Source organism: Pseudophryne corroboree, unplaced genomic scaffold (genome assembly GCF_028390025.1).
Source record: "Pseudophryne corroboree isolate aPseCor3 unplaced genomic scaffold, aPseCor3.hap2 scaffold_890, whole genome shotgun sequence".
NCBI classification, from domain to species: Eukaryota; Metazoa; Chordata; class Amphibia; order Anura; family Myobatrachidae; genus Pseudophryne; species Pseudophryne corroboree.
Genome location: NW_026970469.1, coordinates 111,721 through 139,326, shown reverse-complemented (window position 1 = coordinate 139,326; position 27,606 = coordinate 111,721). Strand labels below are relative to the sequence as shown.

Sequence of the window (27,606 nt, the reverse complement as noted above, 5' to 3'; positions counted from 1 at the left end):
CAGTAGACATTGAAATGAGGATGCATCTTGCTGCCTTTCCAATGAAGCAAGTTTAATTTAGTAATAGGTGAAAAACCATCCATACAAAGGTGTTCATCAGAGACTTGGCTTTGTGGACACTTTTCAGAGAACAAATTTGTTAGCATAAAAATAAAGCCAGAAAATGAAGAGCTGTTTAATCACTCAATTGGATTTTTTTGCCAGCATATTTCTTTTTCTCTGCAACCCACTGCTAAATTGTGCTTCCTAGCTGTTTTTATAAAATCACTGAATCAAATCTAACTCTGATTACATCAGAGAAGGCCAGGTACCCTACACCATAAGAGGGGATTTGAAATTTTGACTTGTCTACTTAAAGATCACCAAAATCAGATAACAAGGTCAATTACGTCAATGGGTGGGATTGAACCACCAACCTTTTGGTTTATAGCCGTACACACTAACTGATTGCGCCACAGAGACACTTTGCAAAAGTCCATACTGACAAAGGCTAATAAGCATTCATCTAAAACGTTTCCTAGAAAAACTTTAAAAAGTCAATAATCTGGAGAGTTTTTGTAAGATGTTTCTTCCATCCACCAACGAAGAAACACATTGGTACTTTCCCATGATGAGTGAGTGCTTCAGGATCTCTTGCACTTACATGTGCAGCAGAGTACTGCAATGGAAGCATGCTGGGCCCATAACCCAGAGGTAGGCAGATTGAAACTATCCTTTGCTATATGCATTTTTTTTTGTTCATTTAATTAATCAAAACTGGGATTGATATTTTTGCTCTTTTATTTTTACTTAAAGTACAATAACTTTTACCATTTTAATTTGTTTTAATAGTATATTGACAGTATAGTTTTCTTTAAAAAATCCACTTAATTTTCTTTACCCTATTATTAAAAGGGTAATTGACAAAAACAAACTACATTGTCACCAGAAGAGCAATACAAAATGTACAAGTGATATATTAAAATCATCTTTCCAGCTTGAATTTCAATGATGCATTGGGGGCAACGATTTTGTGAGAAACATTTTCACCCTTAAATAAAGATTTTCTTAATTCCTTACCTGTGTGCTAATTAGATATCACCTTGTTTTCACATTAAACAGATTTCTACATGAGAAAGCAGCAAGGATGCAGTGGCGTTAATGTTTCCTGGTGTCAACCTGTATTATTTCAGTAGACATTGAAATGAGGATGCATCTTGCTGCCTTTCCAATGAAGCAAGTTTAATTTAGTTATAGGTGAAAAACCATCCCTACAAAGGTGTTAATCAGAGACTTGGCTTTGTGGACACTTTTCAGAGAACAAATTTGTTAGCATAAAAATAAAGGCAGAAAATGAAGAGCTGTTTAATCACTCAATTGGATTTTTCTGCCAGCATATTTTTTTTCTCTGCAACCCATTGCTAAATTGTGCTTCCTAGCTGTTTTTTATAAAATCACTGAATCAAATCTAACTCTGATTACATCAGAGAAGGCCAGGTACCCTACACCATAAGAGGGGATTTGAAATTTTGACTTGTCTACTTAAAGATCACCAAAATCTGACAACAAGGTCAATTACGTCAATGGGTGGGATTGAACCACCAACCTTTTGGTTAATAGCCGTACACACTAACTGATTGCGCCACAGAGACACTTTGCGAAAGTCCATACTGACAAAGGCTAATAAGCATTCATCTAAAACGTTTCCTAGAAAAACTTTAAAAAGTCAATAATCTGGAGAGTTTTTGTAAGATGTTTCTTCCATCCACCAACGAAGAAACACATTGGTACTTTCCCATGATGAGTGAGTGCTTCAGGATCTCTTGCACTTACATGTGCAGCAGAGTACTGCAATGGAAGCATGCTGGGCCCATTACCCAGAGGTAGGCAGATTGAAACTATCCTTTGCTATATGCATTTTTTTTGTTAATTTAAGTAATCAAAACTGGGATTGATATTTTTGCTCTTTTATTTTTACTTAAAGTACAATAACTTTTACCATTTTAATTTGTTTTAATAGTATATTGACAGTATAGTTTTCTTTAAAAAATCCACTTAATTTTCTTTACCCTATTATTAAAAGGGTAATTGACAAAAACAAACTACATTGTCACCAGAAGAGCAATACAAAATGTACAAGTGATATATTAAAATCATCTTTCCAGCTTGAATTTCAATGATGCATTGGGGCAACGATTTTGTGAGAAACATCTTCACCCTTAAATAAAGATTTTCTTAATTCCTTACCTGTGTGCTAATTAGATATCACCTTGTTTTCACATTAAACAGACTTCTACATGAGAAAGCAGCAAGGATGCAGTGGCGTTAATGTTTCCTGGTGTCAACCTGTATTATTTCAGTAGACATTGAAATGAGGATGCATCTTGCTGCCTTTCCAATGAAGCAAGTTTAATTTAGTTATAGGTGAAAAACCATCCCTACAAAGGTGTTAATCAGAGACTTGGCTTTGTGGACACTTTTTAGAGAACAAATTTGTTAGCATAAAAATAAAGGCAGAAAATGAAGAGCTGTTTAATCACTCAATTGGATTTTTCTGCCAGCATATTTTTTTTCTCTGCAACCCATTGCTAAATTGTGCTTCCTAGCTGTTTTTTTATAAAATCACTGAATCAAATCTAACTCTGATTACATCAGAAAAGGCCAGGTACCCTACACCATAAGAGGGGGTTTGAAATTTTGACTTGTCTACTTAAATATCACCAAAACCTGATCACAAGGTCAATTACATCAATGGGTGGGATTGAACCACCAACCTTTTGGTTTATAGCCGTACACACTAACTGATTGCGCCACAGAGACACTTTGCAAAAGTCCATACTGACAAAGGCTAATAAGCATTCATCTAGAACGTTTCCTAGAAAAACTTTAAAAAGTCAATAATCTGGAGAGTTTTTGTAAGAATTTTCTTAAATCAACCAACGAAGAAACACATTGGTACTTTCCCATGATGAGTGAGTGCTTCAGGATCTCTTGCACTTACATGTGCAGCAGAGTACTGCAATGGAAGCATGCTGGGCCCATTAACCAGAGGTAGGCAGATTGAAACTATCCTCTGCTATATGCATTTTTTTTTGTTAAAGTAATCCAAAACTGGGATTGATATGTTAGCTATTTTATGTTTACTTAAAGTACAATAACTTTTACCATTTTAATTTGTTTTAATAGTATATTGACAGTATTGTTTTCTTTCAAAAATCCACTTAATTTTCTTTACCCTATTATTAAAATGGTAATTGACAAAAACAAACTACATTGTCACCAGAAGAGCAATACAAAATGTACAAGTGATATATTAAAATCATCTTTCCAGCTTGAATTTCAATGATGCATTGGGGCAACGATTTTGTGAGAAACATCTTCACCCTTAAATAAAGATTTTCTTAATTTCTTACCTGTGTGCTAATTAGATATCACCTTGTTTTCACATTAAACAGACTTCCACATGAGAAAGCAGCAAGGATGCATTGGCGTTATTGTTTCCTGGTGTCAACCTGTATTATTTCAGTAGACATTGAAATGAGGATGCATCTTGCTGCCTTTCCAATGAAGCAAGTTTAATTTAGTAATAGGTGAAAAACCATCCATACAAAGGTGTTCATCAGAGACTTGGCTTTGTGGACACTTTTCAGAGAACAAATTTGTTAGCATAAAAATAAAGCCAGAAAATGAAGAGCTGTTTAATCATTCAATTGGATTTTTTTGCCAGCATATTTCTTTTTCTCTGCAACCCACTGCTAAATTGTGCTTCCTAGCTGTTTTTATAAAATCACTGAATCAAATCTAACTCTGATTACATCAGAGAAGGCCAGGTACCCTACACCATAAGAGGGGATTTGAAATTTTGACTTGTCTACTTAAAGATCACCAAAATCAGATAACAAGGTCAATTACATCAATGGGTGGGATTGAACCACCAACCTTTTGGTTTATAGCCGTACACACTAACTGATTGCGCCACAGAGACACTTTGCAAAAGTCCATACTGACAAAGGCTAATAAGCATTCATCTAAAACGTTTCCTAGAAAAACTTTAAAAAGTCAATAATCTGGAGAGTTTTTGAAAGATGTTTCTTCCATCCACCAACGAAGAAACACATTGGTACTTTCCCATGATGAGTGAGTGCTTCAGGATCTCTTGCACTTACATGTGCAGCAGAGTACTGCAATGGAAGCATGCTGGGCCCATAACCCAGAGGTAGGCAGATTGAAACTATCCTTTGCTATATGCATTTTTATTTGTTAATTTAAGTAATCAAAACTGGGATTGATATTTTTGCTCTTTTATGTTTACTTAAAGTACAATAACTTTTACCATTTTAATTTGTTTTAATAGTATATTGACAATATAGTTTTCTTTAAAAAATCCACTTAATTTTCTTTACCCTATTATTAAAAGGGTAATTGACAAAAACAAACTACATTGTCACCAGAAGAGCAATACAAAATGTACAAGTGATCTTTCCAGCTTGAATTTCAATGATGCATTGGGGCAACGATTTTGTGAGAAACATCTTCACCCTTAAATAAAGATTTTCTTAATTCCTTACCTGTGTGCTAATTAGATATCACCTTGTTTTCACATTAAACAGACTTCCACATGAGAAAGCAGCAAGGATGCATTGGCGTTAATGTTTCCTGGTGTCAACCTGTATTATTTCAGTAGACATTGAAATGAGGATGCATCTTGCTGCCTTTCCAATGAAGCAAGTTTAATTTAGTAATAGGTGAAAAACCATCCATACAAAGGTGTTCATCAGAGACTTGGCTTTGTGGACACTTTTCAGAGAACAAATTTGTTAGCATAAAAATAAAGCCAGAAAATGAAGAGCTGTTTAATCACTCAATTGGATTTTTTTGCCAGCATATTTCTTTTTCTCTGCAACCCACTGCTAAATTGTGCTTCCTAGCTGTTTTTATAAAATCACTGAATCAAATCTAACTCTGATTACATCAGAGAAGGCCAGGTACCCTACACCATAAGAGGGGATTTGAAATTTTGACTTGTCTACTTAAAGATCACCAAAATCAGATAACAAGGTCAATTACGTCAATGGGTGGGATTGAACCACCAACCTTTTGGTTTATAGCCGTACACACTAACTGATTGCGCCACAGAGACACTTTGCAAAAGTCCATACTGACAAAGGCTAATAAGCATTCATCTAAAACGTTTCCTAGAAAAACTTTAAAAAGTCAATAATCTGGAGAGTTTTTGTAAGATGTTTCTTCCATCCACCAACGAAGAAACACATTGGTACTTTCCCATGATGAGTGAGTGCTTCAGGATCTCTTGCACTTACATGTGCAGCAGAGTACTGCAATGGAAGCATGCTGGGCCCATAACCCAGAGGTAGGCAGATTGAAACTATCCTTTGCTATATGCATTTTTTTTTGTTCATTTAATTAATCAAAACTGGGATTGATATTTTTGCTCTTTTATTTTTACTTAAAGTACAATAACTTTTACCATTTTAATTTGTTTTAATAGTATATTGACAGTATAGTTTTCTTTAAAAAATCCACTTAATTTTCTTTACCCTATTATTAAAAGGGTAATTGACAAAAACAAACTACATTGTCACCAGAAGAGCAATACAAAATGTACAAGTGATATATTAAAATCATCTTTCCAGCTTGAATTTCAATGATGCATTGGGGGCAACGATTTTGTGAGAAACATTTTCACCCTTAAATAAAGATTTTCTTAATTCCTTACCTGTGTGCTAATTAGATATCACCTTGTTTTCACATTAAACAGATTTCTACATGAGAAAGCAGCAAGGATGCAGTGGCGTTAATGTTTCCTGGTGTCAACCTGTATTATTTCAGTAGACATTGAAATGAGGATGCATCTTGCTGCCTTTCCAATGAAGCAAGTTTAATTTAGTAATAGGTGAAAAACCATCCCTACAAAGGTGTTAATCAGAGACTTGGCTTTGTGGACACTTTTCAGAGAACAAATTTGTTAGCATAAAAATAAAGCCAGAAAATGAAGAGCTGTTTAATCACTCAATTGGATTTTTTTTGCCAGCATATTTCTTTTTCTCTGCAACCCACTGCTAAATTGTGCTTCCTAGCTGTTTTTATAAAATCAATGAATCAAATCTAACTCTGATTACATCAGAGAAGGCCAGGTACCCTACACCAGAACAGGGGGTTTGAAATTTTGACTTGTCTACTTAAAGATCACCAAAATCTGATAACAAGGTCAATTACGTCCCTGGGTGGGATTGAACCATCAACCTTTTGGTTTATAGCCGTACACACTAACTGATTGCGCCACAGAGACAATTTGCAAAAGTACATACTGACAAAGGCTAATAAGCATTCATCTAGAACGTTTCCTAGAAAAACTTTAAAAAGTCAATATTCTGGAGAGTTTTTGTAAGATGTTTCTTCCATCCACCAACGAAGAAACACATTGGTACTTTCCCATGATGAGTGAGTGCTTCAGGATCTCTTGCACTTACATGTGCAGCAGAGTACTGCAATGGAAGCATGCTGGGCCCATAACCCAGAGTTAGGCAGATTAAAACTTTCCTCTGCTATATGCATTTTTTTTGTTAATTAAAGTAATCCAAAACTGGGATTGATATTTTTGCTCTTTATTTTTCATTAAAGTACAATAACTTTTACCATTTTAATTTGTTTTAATAGTATATTGAAAGTATTGTTTTCTTTTAAAAATCCACTTAATTTTCTTTACCCTATTATTAAAATGGTAATTGACAAAAACAAATTACATTGTCACCAGAAGAGCAATACAAAATGTACAAGTGATATATTAAAATCATCTTTCCAGCTTGAATTTCAATTATGCATTGGGGGCAACGATTTTGTGAGAAACATTTTCACCCTTAAATAAAGATTTTCTTAATTCCTTACCTGTGTGCTAATTAGATATCACCTTGTTTTCACATTAAACAGACTTCTACATGAGAAAGCAGCAAGGATGCAGTGGCGTTAATGTTTCCTGGTGTCAACCTGTATTATTTCAGTAGACATTGAAATGAGAATGCATCTTGCTGCCTTTCCAATGAAGCAAGTTTAATTTAGTAATAGGTGAAAAACCATCCCTACAAAGGTGTTAATCAGAGACTTGGCTTTGTGGACACTTTTCAGAGAACAAATTTGTTAGCATAAAAATAAAGCCAGAAAATGAAGAGCTGTTTAATCACTCAATTGGATTTTTTTTGCCAGCATATTTCTTTTTCTCTGCAACCCACTGTTAAATTGTGCTTCCTAGCTGTTTTTATAAAATCAATGAATCAAATCTAACTCTGATTACATCAGAGAAGGCCAGGTACCCTACACCATAACAGGGGGTTTGAAATTTTGACTTGTCTACTTAAAGATCACCAAAATCTGATAACAAGGTCAATTACATCCCTGGGTGGGATTGAACCACCAACCTTTTGGTTAGTAGCCGGACACACTAACCGATTGCGCCACAGAGACACTTTGCAAAAAAGTACATACTGACAAAGGCTAATAAGCATACATCTAGAACGTTTCCTAGAAAAACTTTAAAAAGTCAATAATCTGGAGAGTTTTTGTAAGATGTTTCTTCCATCAACCAACGAAGAAACACATTGGTACTTTCCCATGATGAGTGAGTGCTTCAGGATCTCTTGCACTTACATGTGCAGCAGAGTACTGCAATGGAAGCATGCTGGGCCCATAACCCAGAGGTAGGCAGATTGAAACTATCCTTTGCTATATGCATTTTTTTTTGTTAATTTAAGTAATCAAAACTGGGATTGATATTTTTGCTCTTTTATTTTTACTTAAAGTACAATAACTTTTACCATTTTAATTTGTTTTAATAGTATATTGACAATATAGTTTTCTTTAAAAAATCCACTTAATTTTCTTTACCCTATTATTAAAAGGGTAATTGACAAAAACAAACTACATTGTCACCAGAAGAGCAATACAAAATGTACAAGTGATCTTTCCAGCTTGAATTTCAATGATGCATTGGGGCAACGATTTTGTGAGAAACATCTTCACCCTTAAATAAAGATTTTCTTAATTCCTTACCTGTGTGCTAATTAGATATCACCTTGTTTTCACATTAAACAGACTTCTACATGAGAAAGCAGCAAGGATGCAGTGGCGTTAATGTTTCCTGGTGTCAACCTGTATTATTTCAGTAGACATTGAAATGAGGATGCATCTTGCTGCCTTTCCAATGAAGCAAGTTTAATTTAGTTATAGGTGAAAAACCATCCCTACAAAGGTGTTAATCAGAGACTTGGCTTTGTGGACACTTTTTAGAGAACAAATTTGTTAGCATAAAAATAAAGGCAGAAAATGAAGAGCTGTTTAATCACTCAATTGGATTTTTCTGCCAGCATATTTTTTTTCTCTGCAACCCATTGCTAAATTGTGCTTCCTAGCTGTTTTTTATAAAATCACTGAATCAAATCTAACTCTGATTACATCAGAGAAGGCCAGGTACCCTACACCATAAGAGGGGGTTTGAAATTTTGACTTGTCTACTTAAATATCACCAAAACCTGATCACAAGGTCAATTATGTCCCTGGGTGGGATTGAACCACCAACCTTTTGGTTAGTAGCCAGACACACTAACCGATTGCGCCACAGAGACAATTTGCATAAAGTACACACTGACAAAGGCTAATAAGCATTCATCTAGAACGTTTCCTAGAAAAACTTTAAAAAGTCAATAATCTGGAGAGTTTTTGTAAGAATTTTCTTAAATCAACCAACGAAGAAACACATTGGTACTTTCCCATGATGAGTGAGTGCTTCAGGATCTCTTGCACTTACATGTGCAGCAGAATACTGCAATGGAAGCATGCTGGGCACATTAACCAGAGGTAGGCAGATTGAAACTATCCTCTGCTATATGCATTTTTTTTGTTAATTAAAGTAATCCAAAACTGGGATTGATATGTTAGCTATTTTATATTTACTTAAAGTACAATAACTTTTACCATTTTAATTTGTTTTAATAGTATATTGACAGTATTGTTTTCTTTCAAAAATCCACTTAATTTTCTTTACCCTATTATTAAAATGGTAATTGACAAAAACAAACTACATTGTCACCAGAAGAGCAATACAAAATGTACAAGTGATATATTAAAATCATCTTTCCAGCTTGAATTTCAATGATGCATTGGGGCAACGATTTTGTGAGAAACATCTTCACCCTTAAATAAAGATTTTCTTAATTCCTTACCTGTGTGCTAATTAGATATCACCTTGTTTTCACATTAAACAGACTTCCACATGAGAAAGCAGCAAGGATGCATTGGCGTTAATGTTTCCTGGTGTCAACCTGTATTATTTCAGTAGACATTGAAATGAGGATGCATCTTGCTGCCTTTCCAATGAAGCAAGTTTAATTTAGTAATAGGTGAAAAACCATCCTTACAAAGGTGTTCATCAGAGACTTGGCTTTGTGGACACTTTTCAGAGAACAAATTTGTTAGCATAAAAATAAAGCCAGAAAATGAAGAGCTGTTTAATCACTCAATTGGATTTTTTTGCCAGCATATTTCTTTTTCTCTGCAACCCACTGCTAAATTGTGCTTCCTAGCTGTTTTTATAAAATCACTGAATCAAATCTAACTCTGATTACATCAGAGAAGGCCAGGTACCCTACACCATAAGAGGGGATTTGAAATTTTGACTTGTCTACTTAAAGATCACCAAAATCTGACAACAAGGTCAATTACGTCAATGGGTGGGATTGAACCACCAACCTTTTGGTTAATAGCCGTACACACTAACTGATTGCGCCACAGAGACACTTTGCGAAAGTCCATACTGACAAAGGCTAATAAGCATTCATCTAAAACGTTTCCTAGAAAAACTTTAAAAAGTCAATAATCTGGAGAGTTTTTGTAAGATGTTTCTTCCATCCACCAACGAAGAAACACATTGGTACTTTCCCATGATGAGTGAGTGCTTCAGGATCTCTTGCACTTACATGTGCAGCAGAGTACTGCAATGGAAGCATGCTGGGCCCATTACCCAGAGGTAGGCAGATTGAAACTATCCTTTGCTATATGCATTTTTTTTGTTAATTTAAGTAATCAAAACTGGGATTGATATTTTTGCTCTTTTATTTTTACTTAAAGTACAATAACTTTTACCATTTTAATTTGTTTTAATAGTATATTGACAGTATAGTTTTCTTTAAAAAATCCACTTAATTTTCTTTACCCTATTATTAAAAGGGTAATTGACAAAAACAAACTACATTGTCACCAGAAGAGCAATACAAAATGTACAAGTGATATATTAAAATCATCTTTCCAGCTTGAATTTCAATGATGCATTGGGGCAACGATTTTGTGAGAAACATCTTCACCCTTAAATAAAGATTTTCTTAATTCCTTACCTGTGTGCTAATTAGATATCACCTTGTTTTCACATTAAACAGACTTCTACATGAGAAAGCAGCAAGGATGCAGTGGCGTTAATGTTTCCTGGTGTCAACCTGTATTATTTCAGTAGACATTGAAATGAGGATGCATCTTGCTGCCTTTCCAATGAAGCAAGTTTAATTTAGTTATAGGTGAAAAACCATCCCTACAAAGGTGTTAATCAGAGACTTGGCTTTGTGGACACTTTTTAGAGAACAAATTTGTTAGCATAAAAATAAAGGCAGAAAATGAAGAGCTGTTTAATCACTCAATTGGATTTTTCTGCCAGCATATTTTTTTTCTCTGCAACCCATTGCTAAATTGTGCTTCCTAGCTGTTTTTTTATAAAATCACTGAATCAAATCTAACTCTGATTACATCAGAAAAGGCCAGGTACCCTACACCATAAGAGGGGGTTTGAAATTTTGACTTGTCTACTTAAATATCACCAAAACCTGATCACAAGGTCAATTATGTCCCTGGGTGGGATTAAACCACCAACCTTTTGGTTAGTAGCCAGACACACTAACCGATTGCGCCACAGAGACAATTTGCAAAAAGTACATACTGACAAAGGCTAATAAGCATTCATCTAGAACGTTTCATAGAAAAACTTTAAAAAGTCAATAATCTGGAGAGTTTTTGTAAGAATTTTCTTAAATCAACCAACGAAGAAACACATTGGTACTTTCCCATGATGAGTGAGTGCTTCAGGATCTCTTGCACTTACATGTGCAGCAGAGTACTGCAATGGAAGCATGCTGGGCCCATTACCCAGAGGTAGGCAGATTGAAACTATCCTCTGCTATATGCATTTTTTTTGTTAATTAAAGTAATCCAAAACTGGGATTGATATGTTAGCTATTTTATGTTTACTTAAAGTACAATAACTTTTACCATTTTAATTTGTTTTAATAGTATATTGACAGTATTGTTTTCTTTCAAAAATCCACTTAATTTTCTTTACCCTATTATTAAAATGGTAATTGACAAAAACAAACTACATTGTCACCAGAAGAGCAATACAAAATGTACAAGTGATATATTAAAATCATCTTTCCAGCTTGAATTTCAATGATGCATTGGGGCAACGATTTTGTGAGAAACATCTTCACCCTTAAATAAAGATTTTCTTAATTCCTTACCTGTGTGCTAATTAGATATCACCTTGTTTTCACATTAAACAGACTTCCACATGAGAAAGCAGCAAGGATGCATTGGCGTTAATGTTTCCTGGTGTCAACCTGTATTATTTCAGTAGACATTGAAATGAGGATGCATCTTGCTGCCTTTCCAATGAAGCAAGTTTAATTTAGTAATAGGTGAGAAACCATCCTTACAAAGGTGTTCATCAGAGACTTGGCTTTGTGGACACTTTTCAGAGAACAAATTTGTTAGCATAAAAATAAAGCCAGAAAATGAAGAGCTGTTTAATCACTCAATTGGATTTTTTTGCCAGCATATTTCTTTTTCTCTGCAACCCACTGCTAAATTGTGCTTCCTAGCTGTTTTTATAAAATCACTGAATCAAATCTAACTCTGATTACATCAGAGAAGGCCAGGTACCCTACACCATAAGAGGGGATTTGAAATTTTGACTTGTCTACTTAAAGATCACCAAAATCTGATAACAAGGTCAATTACGTCCCTGGGTGGGATTGAACCACCAACCTTTTGGTTAGTAGCCGGACACACTAACCGATTGCGCCACAGAGACACTTTGCGAAAAGTTTATACTGACAAAGGCTAATAAGCATTCATCTAAAATGTTTCCTAGAAAAACTTTAAAAAGTCAATAATCTGGAGAGTTTTTGTAAGATGTTTCTTCCATCCACCAACGAAGAAACACATTGGTACTTTCCCATGATGAGTGAGTGCTTCAGGATCTCTTGCACTTACATGTGCAGCAGAGTACTGCAATGGAAGCATGCTGGGCCCATAACCCAGAGGTAGGCAGATTAAAACTATCCTCTGCTATATGCATTTTTTTTGTTAATTAAAGTAATCCAAAACTGGGATTGATATTTTTGCTCTTTTATTTTTCATTAAAGTACAATAACTTTTACCATTTTAATTTGTTTTAATAGTATATTGAAAGTATTGTTTTCTTTTAAAAATCCACTTAATTTTCTTTACCCTATTATTAAAATGGTAATTGACAAAAACAAACTACATTGTCAGCAGAAGAGCAATTCAAAATGTACAAGTGATATATTAAAATCATCTTTCCAGCTTGAATTTCAATGATGCATTGGGGCAACGATTTTGTGAGAAACATTTTCACCCTTAAATAAAGATTTTCTTAATTCATTACCTGTGTGCTAATTAGATATCACCTTGTTTTCACATTAAACAGACTTCCACATGAGAAAGCAGCAAGGATGCAGTGGCGTTAATGTTTCCTGGTGTCAACCTGTATTATTTCAGTAGACATTGAAATGAGGATGCATCTTGCTGCCTTTCCAATGAAGCAAGTTTAATTTAGTAATAGGTGAAAAACCATCCTTACAAAGGTGTTAATCAGAGACTTGGCTTTGTGGACACTTTTCAGAGAACAAATTTGTTAGCATAAAAATAAAGCCAGAAAATGAAGAGCTGTTTAATCACTCAATTGGATTTTTTTGCCAGCATATTTCTTTTTCTCTGCAACCCACTGCTAAATTGTGCTTCCTAGCTGTTTTTATAAAATCACTGAATCAAATCTAAATCTGATTACATCAGAGAAGGCCAGGTACCCTACACCATAAGAGGGGGTTTGAAATTTTGACTTGTCTACTTAAAGATCACCAAAATCTGATAACAAGGTCAATTACGTCCCTGGGTGGGATTGAACCACCAACCTTTTGGTTAATAGCCATACACACTAACTGATTGCGCCACAGAGACACTTTGCAAAAGTCCATACTGACAAAGGCTAATAAGCATTCATCTAAAACGTTTCCTAGAAAAACTTTAAAAAGTCAATAATCTGGAGAGTTTTTGTAAGATGTTTCTTCCATCAACCAAAGAAGAAACACATTGGTACTTTCCCATGATGACTGAGTGCTTCAGGATCTCTTGCACTTACATGTGCAGCAGAGTACTGCAATGGAAGCATGCTGGGCCCATAACCCAGAGGTAGGCAGATTGAAACTATCCTTTGCTATATGCATTTTTTTTTGTTAATTTAAGTAATCAAAACTGGGATTGATATTTTTGTTCTTTTATTTTTACTTAAAGTACAATAACTTTTACCATTTTAATTTGTTTTAATAGTATATTGACAGTATAGTTTTCTTTAAAAAATCCACTTAATTTTCTTTACCCTATTATTAAAAGGGTAATTGACAAAAACAAACTACATTGTCACCAGAAGAGCAATACAAAATGTACAAGTGATATATTAAAATCATCTTTCCAGCTTGAATTTCAATGATGCATTGGGGCAACGATTTTGTGAGAAACATTTTCACCCTTAAATAAAGATTTTCTTAATTCCTTACCTGTGTGCTAATTAGATATCACCTTGTTTTCACATTAAACAGACTTCCACATGAGAAAGCAGCAAGGATGCAGTGGCGTTTATGTTTCCTGGTGTCAACCTGTATTATTTCAGTAGACATTGAAATGAGGATGCATCTTGCTGCCTTTCCAATGAAGCAAGTTTAATTTAGTAATAGGTGAAAAACCATCCCTACAAAGGTGTTAATCAGAGACTTGGCTTTGTGGACACTTTTCAGAGAACAAATTTGTTAGCATAAAAATAAAGCCAGAAAATGAAGAGCTGTTTAATCACTCAATTGGATTTTTTTTGCCAGCATATTTCTTTTTCTCTGCAACCAACTGCTAAATTGTGCTTCCTAGCTGTTTTTATAAAATCACTGAATCAAATCTAACTTTGATTACATCAGAGAAGGCCAGGTACCCTACACCATAACAGGGGGTTTGAAATTTTGACTTGTCTACTTAAAGATCACCAAAATCTGATAACAAAGTCAATTACGTCCCTGGTTGGGATTGAACCACCAACCTTTTGGTTAGTAGCCGGACACACTAACCGATTGCGCCACAGAGACACTTTGCAAAAAAAGTCCATTCTGACAAAGTCTAATAAGCATACATCTAGAACGTTTCCTAGAAAAACTTTAAAAAGTCAATAATCTGGAGAGTTTTTGTAAGATGTTTCTTCCATCAACCAATGAAGAAACACATTGGTACTTTCCCATGATGAGTGAGTGCTTCAGGATCTCTTGCACTTACATGTGCTGCAGAGTACTGCAATGGAAGCATGCTGGGCCCATAACCCAGAGGTAGGCAGATTGAAACTATCCTTTGCTATATGCATTTTTTTTTGTTCATTTAATTAATCAAAACTGGGATTGATATTTTTGCTCTTTTATTTTTACTTAAAGTACAATAACTTTTACCATTTTAATTTGTTTTAATAGTATATTGACAGTATAGTTTTCTTTAAAAAATCCACTTAATTTTCTTTACCCTATTATTAAAAGGGTAATTGACAAAAACAAACTACATTGTCACCAGAAGAGCAATACAAAATGTACAAGTGATTTATTAAAATCATCTTTCCAGCTTGAATTTCAATGATGCATTGGGGCAACGATTTTGTGAGAAACATCTTCACCCTTAAATAAAGATTTTCTTAATTCCTTACCTGTGTGCTAATTAGATATCACCTTGTTTTCACATTAAACAGACTTCTACATGAGAAAGCAGCAAGGATGCAGTGGCGTTAATGTTTCCTGGTGTCAACCTGTATTATTTCAGTAGACATTGAAATGAGGATGCATCTTGCTGCCTTTCCAATGAAGCAAGTTTAATTTAGTAATAGGTGAAAAACCATCCCTACAAAGGTGTTAATCAGAGACTTGGCTTTGTGGACACTTTTCAGAGAACAAATTTGTTAGCATAAAAATAAAGCCAGAAAATTAAGAGCTGTTTAATCACTCAATTGGATTTTTTTTGCCAGCATATTTCTTTTTCTCTGCAACCCACTGCTAAATTGTGCTTCCTAGCTGTTTTTATAAAATCAATGAATCAAATCTAACTCTGATTACATCAGATAAGGCCAGGTACCCTACACCATAAGAGGGGGTTTGAAATTTTGACTTGTCTACTTAAAGATCACCAAAATCTGATAACAAGGTCAATTACGTCCCTGGGTGGGATTGAACCACCAACCTTTTGGTTAGTAGCCGGACACACTAACCGATTGCGCCACAGAGACACTTTGCAAAAAGTACATACTGACAAAGGCTAATAAGCATACATCTAGAACGTTTCCTAGAAAAACTTTAAAAAGTCAATAATCTGGAGAGTTTTTGTAAGATGTTTCTTCCATCAACCAACGAAGAAACACATTGGTACTTTCCCATGATGACTGAGTGCTTCAGGATCTATTGCACTTACATGTGCAGCAGAGTACAGCAATGGAAGCATGCTGGGCACATAACCCAGAGGTAGGCAGATTGAAACTATCCTCTGCTATATGCATTTTTTTTTGTTAATTTTAGTAATCAAAACTGGGATTGATATTTTTGCTTTTTTATTTTTACTTAAAGTACAATAACTTTTACCATTTTAATTTGTTTTAATAGTATATTGACAGTATAGTTTTCTTTAAAAAATCCACTTAATTTTCTTTACCCTATTATTAAAAGGGTAATTGACAAAAACAAACTACATTGTCACCAGAAGAGCAATACAAAATGTACAAGTGATATATTAAAATCATCTTTCCAGCTTGAATTTCAATGATGCATTGGGGCAACGATTTTGTGAGAAACATCTTCACCCTTAAATAAAGATTTTCTTAATTCCTTACCTGTGTGCTAATTAGATATCACCTTGTTTTCACATTAAACAGACTTCTACATGAGAAAGCAGCAAGGATGCAGTGGCGTTAATGTTTCCTGGTGTCAACCTGTATTATTTCAGTAGACATTGAAATGAGGATGCATCTTGCTGCCTTTCCAATGAAGCAAGTTTAATTTAGTAATAGGTGAAAAACCATCCCTACAAAGGTGTTAATCAGAGACTTGGCTTTGTGGACACTTTTCAGAGAACAAATTTGTTAGCATAAAAATAAAGCCAGAAAATGAAGAGCTGTTTAATCACTCAATTGGATTTTTTTTGCCAGCATATTTCTTTTTCTCTGCAACCCACTGCTAAATTGTGCTTCCTAGCTGTTTTTATAAAATCAATGAATCAAATCTAACTCTGATTACATCAGAGAAGGCCAGGTACCCTACACCATAAGAGGGGGTTTGAAATTTTGACTTGTCTACTTAAAGATCACCAAAATCTGATAACAAGGTCAATTACGTCCCTGGGTGGGATTGAACCACCAACCTTTTGGTTAGTAGCCGGACACACTAACCGATTGCGCCACAGAGACACTTTGCAAAAAGTACATACTGACAAAGGCTAATAAGCATACATCTAGAACGTTTCCTAGAAAAACTTTAAAAAGTCAATAATCTGGAGAGTTTTTGTAAGATGTTTCTTCCATCAACCAACGAAGAAACACATTGGTACTTTCCCATGATGACTGAGTGCTTCAGGATCTATTGCACTTACATGTGCAGCAGAGTACAGCAATGGAAGCATGCTGGGCACATAACCCAGAGGTAGGCAGATTGAAACTATCCTCTGCTATATGCATTTTTTTTTGTTAATTTTAGTAATCAAAACTGGGATTGATATTTTTGCTTTTTTATTTTTACTTAAAGTACAATAACTTTTACCATTTTAATTTGTTTTAATAGTATATTGACAGTATAGTTTTCTTTAAAAAATCCACTTAATTTTCTTTACCCTATTATTAAAAGGGTAATTGACAAAAACAAACTACATTGTCACCAGAAGAGCAATACAAAATGTACAAGTGATATATTAAAATCATCTTTCCAGCTTGAATTTCAATGATGCATTGGGGCAACGATTTTGTGAGAAACATCTTCACCCTTAAATAAAGATTTTCTTAATTCCTTACCTGTGTGCTAATTAGATATCACCTTGTTTTCACATTAAACAGACTTCTACATGAGAAAGCAGCAAGGATGCAGTGGCGTTAATGTTTCCTGGTGTCAACCTGTATTATTTCAGTAGACATTGAAATGAGGATGCATCTTGCTGCCTTTCCAATGAAGCAAGTTTAATTTAGTAATAGGTGAAAAACCATCCCTACAAAGGTGTTAATCAGAGACTTGGCTTTGTGGACACTTTTCAGAGAACAAATTTGTTAGCATAAAAATAAAGCCAGAAAATGAAGAGCTGTTTAATCACTCAATTGGATTTTTTTTGCCAGCATATTTCTTTATCTCTGCAACCCACTGCTAAATTGTGCTTCCTAGCTGTTTTTATAAAATCAATGAATCAAATCTAACTCTGATTACATCAGAGAAGGCCAGGTACCCTACACCATAACAGGGGGTTTGAAATTTTGACTTGTCTACTTAAAGATCACCAAAATCTGATAACAAGGTCAATTACGTCCCTGGGTGGTATTGAACCACCAACCTTTTGATTAGTAGCCGGACACACTAACCGATTGCGCCACAGAGACACTTTGCAAAAAGTACATACTGACAAAGGCTAATAAGCATACATCTAGAACGTTTCCTAGAAAAACTTTAAAAAGTCAATAATCTGGAGAGTTTTTGTAAGATGTTTCTTCCATCAACCAACGAAGAAACACATTGGTACTTTCCCATGATGACTGAGTGCTTCAGGATCTCTTGCACTTACATGTGCAGCAAAGTACTGCAATGGAAGCATGCTGGGCCCATAACCCAGAGGTAGGTAGATTAAAACTATCCTCTGCTATATGCATTTTTTTTGTTAATTAAAGTAATCCAAAACTGGGATTGATATTTTTGCTCTTTTATTTTTCATTAAAGTACAATAACTTTTACCATTTTAATTTGTTTTAATAGTATATTGAAAGTATTGTTTTCTTTTAAAAATCCACTTAATTTTCTTTACCCTATTATTAAAATGGTAATAGACAAAAACAAACTACATTGTCACCAGAAGAGCAATACAAAATGTACAAGTGATAAATTAAAATCATCTTTCCAGCTTGAATTTCAATGATGCATTGGGGCAACGATTTTGTGAGAAACATTTTCACCCTTAAATAAAGATTTTCTTAATTCCTTACCTGTGTGCTAATTAGATATCACCTTGTTTTCACATTAAACAGACTTCCACATGAGAAAGCAGCAAGGATGCAGTGGCGTTAATGTTTCCTGGTGTCAACCTGTATTATTTCAGTAGACATTGAAATGAGGATGCATCTTGCTGCCTTTCCAATGAAGCAAGTTTAATTTAGTAATAGGTGAAAAACCATCCTTACAAAGGTGTTAATCAGAGACTTGGCTTTGTGGACACTTTTCAGAGAACAAATTTGTTAGCATAAAAATAAAGCCAGAAAATGAAGAGCTGTTTAATCACTCAATTGGATTTTTTTGCCAGCATATTTCTTTTTCTCTGCAACCCACTGCTAAATTGTGCTTCCTAGCTGTTTTTATAAAATCACTGAATCAAATCTAACTCTGATTACATCAGAGAAGGCCAGGTACCCTACACCAAACAGGGGGTTTGACATTTTGACTTGTCTACTTAAAGATCACCAAAATCTGATAACAAGGTCAATTACGTCCCTTGTTGGGATTGAACCACCAACCTTTTGTTTAGTAGCCGGACACACTAACCGATTGCGCCACAGAGACACTTTGCAAAAAGTACATACTGACAAAGTTTAATAAGCATACATCTAGAACGTTTCCTAGAAAAACTTTAAAAAGTCAATAATCTGGAGAGTTTTTGTAAGATGTTTCTTCTATCAACCAATGAAGAAACACATTGGTACTTTCCCATGATGAGTGAGTGCTTCAGGATCTCTTGCACTTACATGTGCAGCAGAGTACAGCAATGGAAGCATGCTGGGCCCATAACCCAGCGGTAGGCAGATTGAAACTATCCTCTGCTATATGCATTTTTTTTTGTTAATTAAAGTAATCCAAAACTGGGATTGATATTTTGGCTCTTTTATTTTTACTTAAAGTACAATAACTTTTACCATTTTAATTTGTTTTAATAGTATATTGACAGTATTGTTTTCTTTCAAAAATACACTCAATTTTCTTTACCCTATTATTAAAATGGTAATTGACAAAAACAAACTGCATTGTCACCAGAAGAGCAATACAAAATGTACAAGTGATATATTAAAATCATCTTTCCAGCTTGAATTTCAATGATGCATTGGGGCAACGATTTTGTGAGAAACATCTTCACCCTTAAATAAAGATTTTCTTAATTCCTTACCTGTGTGCTAATTAGATATCACCTTGTTTTCACATTAAACAGACTTCCACATGAGAAAGCAGCAAGGATACAGTGGCGTTAATGTTTCCTGGTGTCAACCTGTATTATTTCAGTAGACATTGAAATGAGGATGCATCTTGCTGCCTTTCCAATGAAGCAAGTTTAATTTAGTAATAGGTGAAAAACCATCCCTACAAAGGTGTTAATCAGAGACTTGGCTTTGTGGACACTTTTCAAAGAACAAATTTGTTAGCATAAAAATAAAGCCAGAAAATGAAGAGCTGTTTAATCACTCAATTGGATTTTTTTTGCCAGCATATTTCTTTTTCTCTGCAACCCACTGCTAAATTGTGCTTCCTAGCTGTTTTTATAAAATCACTGAATCAAATCTAACTACATCAGAGAAGGCCAGGTACCCTACACCATAACAGGGGGTTTGAAATTTTGACTTGTCTACTTAAAGATCACCAAAATCTGATAACAAGGTCAATTACGTCCCTGGTTGGGATTGAACCACCAACCTTTTGGTTAGTAGCCAGACACACTAACCGATTGCGCCACAGAGACACTTTGCAAAAAGTACATACTGACAAAGTCTAATAAGTATACATCTAGAACGTTTCCTAGAAAAACTTTAAAAAGTCAATAATCTGGAGAGTTTTTGTAAGATGTTTCTTCCATCAACCAATGAAGAAACACATTGGTACTTTCCCATGATGAGTGAGTGCTTCAGGATCTCTTGCACTTACATGTGCAGCAGAGTACTGCAATGGAAGCATACAGGGCCCATAACCCAGAGGTAGGCAGATTGAAACTATCCTTTGCTATATGCATTTTTTTGTTAATTTAAGTAATCAAAACTGGGATTGATATTTTTGCTCTTTTATTTTTACTTAAAGTACAATAACTTTTACCATTTTAATTTGTTTTAATAGTATATTGACAGTATAGTTTTCTTTAAAAAATCCACTTAATTTTCTTTACCCTATTATTAAAAGGGTAATTGACAAAAACAAACTACATTGTCACCAGAAGAGCAATACAAAATGTACAAGTGATATATTAAAATCATCTTTCCAGCTTGAATTTCAATGATGCATTGGGGCAACGATTTGGTGAGAAACATCTTCACCCTTAAATAAAGATTTTCTTAATTCCTTACCTGTGTGCTAATTAGATATCACCTTGTTTTCACATTAAACAGACTTCTACATGAGAAAGCAGCAAGGATGCAGTGGCGTTAATGTTTCCTGGTGTCAACCTGTATTATTTCAGTAGACATTGAAATGAGGATGCATCTTGCTGCCTTTCCAATGAAGCAAGTTTAATTTAGTAATAGGTGAAAAACCATCCCTACAAAGGTGTTAATCAGAGACTTGGCTTTGTGGACACTTTTCAGAGAACAAATTTGTTAGCATAAAAATAAAGCCAGAAAATGAAGAGCTGTTTAATCACTCAATTGGATTTTTTTTGCCAGCATATTTCTTTTTCTCTGCAACCCACTGCTAAATTGTGCTTCCTAGCTGTTTTTATTAAATCACTGAATCAAATCTAACTCTGATTACATCAGAAAAGGCCAGGTACCCTACACCATAACAGGGGGTTTGAAATTTTGACTTGTCTACTTAAAGATCACCAAAATCTGATAACAAGGTCAATTACGTCCCTGGGTGGGATTGAACCACCAACCTTTTGGTTAGTAGCCGGATACACTAACCGATTGCGCCACAGAGACACTTCGCTAAAAATACATTCTGACAAAGGCTAATAAGCATACATCTAGAACGTTTCCTAGAAAAACTTTAAAAAGTCAATAATCTGGAGAGTTTTTGTAAAATGTTTCTTCCATCAACCATCGAAGAAACACATTGGTACTTTCCCATGATGAGTGAGTGCTTCAGGATCTCTTGCACTTACATGTGCAGCAGAGTACTGCAATGGAAGCATGCTGGGCCCATAACCCAGAGGTAGGCAGATTGAAACTATCCTTTGCTATATGCATTTTTTTTGTTAATTTAAGTAATCAAAACTGGGATTGATATTTTTGCTCTTTTATTTTTACTTAAAGTACAATAACTTTTACCATTTTAATTTGTTTTAATAGTATATTGACAGTATAGTTTTCTTTAAAAAATCCACTTAATTTTCTTTACCCTATTATTAAAAGGGTAATTGACAAAAACAAACTACATTGTCACCAGAAGAGCAATACAAAATGTACAAGTGATATATTAAAATCATCTTTCCAGCTTGAATTTCAATGATGCATTGGGGCAACGATTTTGTGAGAAACATCTTCACCCTTAAATAAAGATTTTCTTAATTCCTTACCTGTGTGCTAATTAGATATCACCTTGTTTTCACATTAAACAGACTTCTACATGAGAAAGCAGCAAGGATGCAGTGGCGTTAATGTTTCCTGGTGTCAACCTGTATTATTTCAGTAGACATTGAAATGAGGATGCATCTTGCTGCCTTTCCAATGAAGCAAGTTTAATTTAGTAATAGGTAAAAAAACCATCCCTACAAAGGTGTTAATCAGAGACTTGGCTTTGTGGACACTTTTCAGAGAACAAATTTGTTAGCATAAAAATAAAGCCAGAAAATGAAGAGCTGTTTAATCACTCAATTGGATTTTTTTTGCCAGCATATTTCTTTTTCTCTGCAACCCACTGCTAAATTGTGCTTCCTAGCTGTTTTTATTAAATCATTGAATCAAATCTAACTCTGATTACATCAGAAAAGGCCAGGTACCCTACACCATAACAGGGGGTTTGAAATTTTGACTTGTCTACTTAAAGATCACCAAAATCTGATAACAAGGTCAATTACGTCCCTGGGTGGGATTGAACCACCAACCTTTTGGTTAGTAGCCGGATACACTAACCGATTGCGCCACAGAGACACTTCGCTAAAAATACATTCTGACAAAGGCTAATAAGCATACATCTAGAACGTTTCCTAGAAAAACTTTAAAAAGTCAATAATCTGGAGAGTTTTTGTAAAATGTTTCTTCCATCAACCAACGAAGAAACACATTGGTACTTTCCCATGATGAGTGAGTGCTTCAGGATCTCTTGCACTTACATGTGCAGCAGAGTACTGCAATGGAAGCATGCTGGGCCCATAACCCAGAGGTAGGCAGATTGAAACTATCCTTTGCTATATGCATTTTTTTTGTTAATTTAAGTAATCAAAACTGGGATTGATATTTTTGCTCTTTTATTTTTACTTGAAGTACAATAACTTTTACCATTTTAATTTGTTTGAATAGTATATTGACAGTATAGTTTTCTTTAAAAAATCCACTTAATTTTCTTTACCCTATTATTAAAAGGGAAATTGACAAAAACAAACTACATTGTCACCAGAAGAGCAATACAAAATGTACAAGTGATATATTAAAATCATCTTTCCAGCTTGAATTTCAATGATGCATTGGGGCAACGATTTTGTGAGAAACATCTTCACCCTTAAATAAAGATTTTCTTAATTCCTTACCTGTGTGCTAATTAGATATCACCTTGTTTTCACATTAAACAGACTTCCACATGAGAAAGCAGCAAGGATGCCGTGGCGTTAATGTTTCCTGGTGTCAACCTGTATTATTTCAGTAGAAATTGAAATGAGGATGCATCTTGCTGCCTTTCCAATGAAGCAAGTTTAATTTAGTAATAGGTGAAAAACCATCCCTACAAAGGTGTTAATCAGAGACTTGGCTTTGTGGACACTATTCAGAGAACAAATTTGTTAGCATAAAAATAAAGCCAGAAAATGAAGAGCTGTTTAATCACTCAATTGGATTTTTTTTGCCAGCATATTTCTTTTTCTCTGCAACCCACTGCTAAATTGTGCTTCCTATCTGTTTTTATAAAATCACTGAATCAAATCTAACTCTGATTACATCAGAGAAGGCCAGGTACCCTACACCATAACGGGGGGTTTGAAATTTTGACTTGTCTACTTAAAGATCACCAAAATCTGATAACAAGGTCAATTACGTCCCTGGGTGGGATTGAACCAACAACCTTTTGGTTAATAGCCATACACACTAACTGATTGCGCCACAGAGACACTGTGCAAAAGTACATACTGACAAAGGCTAATAAGCATTCATCTAAAATTTTTCCTAGAAAAACTTTAAAAAGTCAATAATCTGGAGAGTTTTTGTAAGATGTTTCTTCCATCAACCAACGAAGAAACACATTGGTACTTTCCCATGATGAGTGAGTGCTTCAGGATCTCTTGCACTTACATGTGCAGCAGAGTACTGCAATGGAAGCATGCTGGGCCCATAACCCAGAGGTAGGCAGATTGAAACTATCCTCTGCTATATGCATTCTTTTTTTGTTAATTTAAGTAATCAAAACTGGGATTGATATTTTTGCTCTTTTATTTTTACTTGAAGTACAATAACTTTTACCATTTTAATTTGTTTGAATAGTATATTGACAGTATAGTTTTCTTTAAAAAATCCACTTAATTTTCTTTACCCTATTATTAAAAGGGTAATTGACAAAAACAAACTACATTGTCACCAGAAGAGCAATACAAAATGTACAAGTGATATATTAAAATCATCTTTCCAGCTTGAATTTCAATGATGCATTGGGGCAACGATTTTGTGAGAAACATCTTCACCCTTAAATAAAGATTTTCCTAATTCCTTACCTGTGTGCTAATTAGATATCACCTTGTTTTCACATTAAACAGACTTCCACATGAGAAAGCAGCAAGGATGCAGTGGCGTTAATGTTTCCTGGTGTCAAGCTGTATTATTTCAGTAGAAATTGAAATGAGGATGCATCTTGCTGCCTTTCCAATGAAGCAAGTTTAATTTAGTAATAGATGAAAAACCATCCCTACAAAGGTGTTAATCAGAGACTTGGCTTTGTGGACACTTTTCAGAGAACAAATTTGTTAGCATAAAAATAAAGCCAGAAAATGAAGAGCTGTTTAATCACTCAATTGGATTTTTTTTGCCAGCATATTTCTTTTTCTCAGCAACCCACTGCTAAATTGTGCTTCCTATCTGTTTTTATAAAATCACTGAATCAAATCTAACTCTGATTACATCAGAGAAGGCCAGGTACCCTACACCATAACGGGGGGTTTGAAATTTTGACTTGTCTACTTAAAGATCACCAAAATCTGATAACAAGGTCAATTACGTCCCTGGGTGGGATTGAACCACCAACCTTTCGGTTAGTAGCCAGACACACTAACCGATTGCGCCACAGAGACACTTTGTAAAAAGTACATACTGACAAAGGCTAATAAGCATACATCTGGAACGTTTCCTAGAAAAACTTTAAAAAGTCAATAATCTGGAGAGTTTTTGTAAGATGTTTCTTCCATCAACCAACGAAGAAACACATTGGTACTTTCCCATGATGAGTGAGTGCTTCAGGATCTCTTGCACTTACATGTGCAGCAGAGTACTGCAATGGAAGCATGCTGGGCCCATAACCCAGAGGTAGGCAGATTGAAACTATCCTTTGCTATATGCATTTTTTTTTTGTTAATTTAAGTAATCAAAACTGGGATTGATATTTTTGCTCTTTTATTTTTACTTAAAGTACAATAACTTTTACCATTTTAATTTGTTTTAATAGTATATTGACAGTATAGTTTTCTTTAAAAAAATCCACTTAATTTTCTTTACCCTATTATTAAAAGGGTAATTGACAAAAACAAACTACATTGTCACCAGAAGAGCAATACAAAATGTACAAGTGATATATTAAAATCATCTTTCCAGCTTGAATTTCAATGATGCATTGGGGCAACGATTTTGTGAGAAACATCTTCACCCTTAAATAAAGATTTTCTTAATTCCTTACCTGTGTGCTAATTAGATATCACCTTGTTTTCACATTAAACAGACTTCTACATGAGAAAGCAGCAAGGATGCAGTGGCGTTAATGTTTCCTGGTGTCAACCTGTATTATTTCAGTAGACATTGAAATGAGGATGCATCTTGCTGCCTTTCCAATGAAGCAAGTTTAATTTAGTAATAGGTGAAAAACCATCCCTACAAAGGTGTTAATCAGAGACTTGGCTTTGTGGACACTTTTCAGAGAACAAATTTGTTAGCATAAAAATAAAGCCAGAAAATGAAGAGCTGTTTCATCACTCAATTGGATTTTTTTTGCCAGCATATTTCTTTTTCTCTGCAACCCACTGCTAAATTGTGCTTCCTAGCTGTTTTTATAAAATCAATGAATCAAATCTAACTCTGATTACATCAGAGAAGGCCAGGTATCCTACACCATAACAGGGGGTTTGAAATTTTGACTTGTCTACTTAAAGATCACCAAAATCTGATAACAAGGTCAATTACATCCCTGGGTGGGATTGAACCACCAACCTTTTGATTAGTAGCCAGACACACTAACCGATTGCGCCACAGAGACACTTTGCAAAAAGTACATACTGACAAAGGCTAATAAGCATACATCGAGAACGTTTCCTAGAAAAACTTTAAAAAGTCAATAATCTGGAGAGTTTTTGTAAGATGTTTCTTCCATCAACCAACGAAGTAACACATTGGTACTTTCCCATGATGAGTGAGTGCTTCAGGATCTCTTGCACTTACATGTGCAGCAGAGTACTGCAATGGAAGCATGCTGGGCCCATAACCCAGAGGTAGGCAGATTGAAACTATCCTTTGCTATATGCATTTTTTTTTGTTAATTTAAGTAATCAAAACTGGGATTGATATTTTTATCTTTTATTTTTCATTAAAGTACAATAACTTTTAACATTTTAATTTGTTTTAATAGTATATTGACAGTATAGTTTTCTTTAAAAAATCCACTTAATTTTCTTTACCCTATTATTAAAAGGGTAATTGACAAAAACAAACTACATTGTCACCAGAAGAGCAATACAAAATGTACAAGTGATATATTAAAATCATCTTTCCAGCTTGAATTTCAATGATGCATTGGGGCAACAATTTTGTGAGAAACATCTTCACCCTTAAATAAAGATTTTCTTAATTCCTAACCTGTGTGCTAATTAGATATCACCTTGTTTTCACATTAAACAGACTTCTACATGAGAAAGCAGCAAGGATGCAGTGGCGTTAATGTTTCCTGGTGTCAACCTGTATTATTTCAGTAGACATTGAAATGAGGATGCATCTTGCTGCCTTTCCAATGAAGCAAGTTTAATTTAGTAATAGGTGAAAAACCATCCCTACAAAGGTGTTAATCAGAGACTTGGCTTTGTGGACACTTTTCAGAGAACAAATTTGTTAGCATAAAAATAAAGCCAGAAAATGAAGAGCTGTTTAATCACTCAATTGGATTTTTTTGCCAGCATATTTCTTTTTCTCTGCAACCCACTGCTAAATTGTGCTTCCTAGCTGTTTTTTATAAAATCACTGAATCAAATCTAACTCTGATTACATCAGAGAAGGCCAGGTACCCTACACCATAAGAGGGGGTTTGAAATTTTGACTTGTCTACTTAAATATCACCAAAACCTGATCACAAGGTCAATTATGTCCCTGGGTGGGATTGAACCACCAACCTTTTGGTTAGTAGCCAGACACACTAACCGATTGCGCCACAGAGACACTTTGCAAAAAGTACATACTGACAAAGGCTAATAAGCATTCATCTAGAACGTTTCCTAGAAAAACTTTAAAAAGTCAATAATCTGGAGAGTTTTTGTAAGAATTTTCTTATATCAACCAACGAAGAAACACATTGGTACTTTCCCATGATGAGTGAGTGCTTCAGGATCTCTTGCACTTACATGTGCAGCAGAGTACTGCAATGGAAGCATGCTGGGCCCATTACCCAGAGGTAGGCAGATTGAAACTATCCTCTGCTATATGCATTTTTTTTTGTTAATTAA

General features: G+C 34.7%; 4 non-coding genes across 4 annotated transcripts; all 4 read right to left on the bottom strand.

Moving 5' to 3' along the window:
- Positions 1-8,541: 8,541 nt before the first annotated feature.
- Positions 8,542-8,615, bottom strand: TRNAS-ACU (transfer RNA serine (anticodon ACU)). Its single transcript has one exon. It is a non-coding gene; the product is annotated as a tRNA-Ser (tRNA).
- A 2,263-nt stretch (positions 8,616-10,878) lies between these two features.
- On the bottom strand, positions 10,879-10,952 carry TRNAS-ACU (transfer RNA serine (anticodon ACU)). Its single transcript has one exon. It is a non-coding gene; the product is annotated as a tRNA-Ser (tRNA).
- A 13,955-nt stretch (positions 10,953-24,907) lies between these two features.
- Positions 24,908-24,981, bottom strand: TRNAS-ACU (transfer RNA serine (anticodon ACU)). Its single transcript has one exon. It is a non-coding gene; the product is annotated as a tRNA-Ser (tRNA).
- A 2,267-nt stretch (positions 24,982-27,248) lies between these two features.
- On the bottom strand, positions 27,249-27,322 carry TRNAS-ACU (transfer RNA serine (anticodon ACU)). Its single transcript has one exon. It is a non-coding gene; the product is annotated as a tRNA-Ser (tRNA).
- Between the last annotated feature and the right edge of the window lie 284 nt (positions 27,323-27,606).